The sequence below is a fragment of the Hipposideros armiger genome, unplaced genomic scaffold, assembly GCF_001890085.2.
Source record: "Hipposideros armiger isolate ML-2016 unplaced genomic scaffold, ASM189008v1 scaffold_1197, whole genome shotgun sequence".
Classification (NCBI taxonomy): Eukaryota; Metazoa; Chordata; class Mammalia; order Chiroptera; family Hipposideridae; genus Hipposideros; species Hipposideros armiger.
The window spans coordinates 198,835-201,311 of NW_017732547.1; positions in this window are offsets into that span (position 1 = coordinate 198,835).

The window sequence follows — 2,477 nt, forward strand, 5'->3', positions numbered from 1 at the left end:
TTAATATTTACTTGATCATATTTGATACACTGTGTTTAAATTTGAGGATCAGTCTTCAAGAAAGAAATAAACAAATTGAAACATGCTCAGAAAAAGATAATTAAAGCTGAAGGAACACCAAAAGAATAAAAAACAGAGAAGGCAGAATGTGAGTTGGATTTGTGAGAAAGAAAACTGGATTGTGGGCAGGAAAGAAAAAACTGGAAAAAGGTTTGGAGTCAGACGCGCATAAAATTAGTCTAGTTGGAGTGGGTATTTAAAAAGCAATTATATCTTTTTTTCCTCTTCTATAGATCTACAATGGGTTATGCCTCTAACACTTGAAGATAAATTTTTACCCTGTCTCTAGATCCACTGAGCACAAACAATTAATTTGTGAACCACCACGAGACCACTTGCTGAGTAATGGAAATATAGGAAGAGAATCGTTTTTGCCCTGTGAAAGAAATAATCACTGTATCATGTAATACCTCCTAAATTATTCTTTTTTACAATGGGACCCCCTCCCTTCAGATAAGCTAGTAATGAAATGAACAGACAATAATCTCATTGTCCCTTCCTCATCAGGTTTCTTCCCAAACACATGAGATGATTGAAAGTTTTCTAGGGCCTCTTATGTTGATTTGCTGATACACAGAGCTAACCCCAAATAACACTGTGAGATCAAGATTGTCAAAAAAAACCCCTGGACAGCTGCATACAAAGAATGAAACTGGATCACTATCTTATACCATACACGAAAGTCAACTCAAAATGCATTAAAGACTTGAACGTAAGACCTGAAACCAAAAGACTCCTAGAAGAAAACATAAGCAATGAGTTCCTTGACATTGGCCTTAGTGGTGATTTTTTTGGATTTGACACCAAAAGCAAAGGAAACACATGCAAAAATAAATAAGTGGGGCTACATCAAACTGAAAAGATTCCTCACAGCAAAGGAAACTCAACAAGATGAAAAGGCAACCTATGGAACAGGGGGAAATATTTGTAAATCGTTTATCTGATAAGGGGTTAATATCCAAAATATATAAGGAACTCATACGACTCAATAGCAAAAACAAAAACACAAATAATCTGATTTAAAAATGGGCAAAGGACCTAAATATTTTCCAAAGATATATGAATTGTCAACAGGTACATGAAAAGGTGCTCAGCAACACTAATCATTAGGAAAATGCAAGTCAAAACCACAAGATATCACCTCACACCTGTTAGAATGGCTATTATTGAAAAGACAAGAGATAAGTGCTAGCAAGGACATGGAGGAAAAGGCACACTTGTGCACTGTTGGTAAGGCTATAAATTGGTACAGCCAATATGAAAAACAGTATGAAGTTTTCTCAAAAATTTAAAAATAGAACTACCATATGATCCAGCAATTCCACTTCTGGGTAAGTGTCCAAAGGAAATGAAATCACTATCTCAAAAAGATATCTGCACCCTCATGTTCATAGCAGATTATTTACAATAGCCAAAATATGAAAGCAACCAAAGTGTCCATCAATAGATGAATGGATAAAGGAAATTTGATATATATACATGTATAATGAAATATTACCCAGCAATAAAAAAATAAGGAAATCTTGCCCTGTGCGACAACAGGGATGAAACTCGAGGACATTATGCTAAGTGAAATAAGTCAGACAGAGGAAAACAAATACTGTATGATCTCACTTACATGTGGAAACTAAAAAATAACAACAAAAATTCCAACCAAACTCATAGATACAGAGAACAGATTGGTGGTTGCCAGAAGCAGGGAGCAAGGCAGTAGGTAAAATGGGTGAAGGTGGTCAAAGACATAAACTTCCAGTTATAAAATAAATAAGTCATGGAATGGAATGTACAGCATGGTGACTATAGTCAAGAATACTGTATTGTATATTTGGAAGTTGCTAAGAGAGTAGATCTTAAAAGTTCTCATCACAAGGAAAAAAATTGTATGGTGATGAATGTTAACTAGACTTATTGTGGTGATCATTTCACAGTATATACAAATATTGACTTATTATGTTGTACACCTGAAACTAATATAATGCTATATATCAATTATATGTCCATTTTAAAAAAAAAAGATTGTCAGCAAAGATCTTTGATGAGGTTTCCAAACTCTCTTTCCTCTTTTACAAGCCTCTTCTTCCAAGCACTGTCACCACCACTAACAGAAACAAACAGAGTGTGTTACAGGCACTTTAGTTTTCCAGGGCCCCCAGTTGTTGAGGGTACAGCGCACTCTCCCTTCCTAGGCAGATCCCGGACCTTTCCTGCCTCCTACTCCTTTGTGAGAACAGCCTGTCCTACTAACACACCTACAGAGGAATGAATACTCAAGCAATGAAAGCCAAATAACGGCTTGGTGTATTTTGCAAGATGCATTTCATCTAAGGAGGAAGGGCTTTCTATCCAAACCTCAAAATTGGGCAGCTCTTTCCTCATCCCCCAACTGAAATGTGTACTTTGGGTCTGGACTAGGGTTC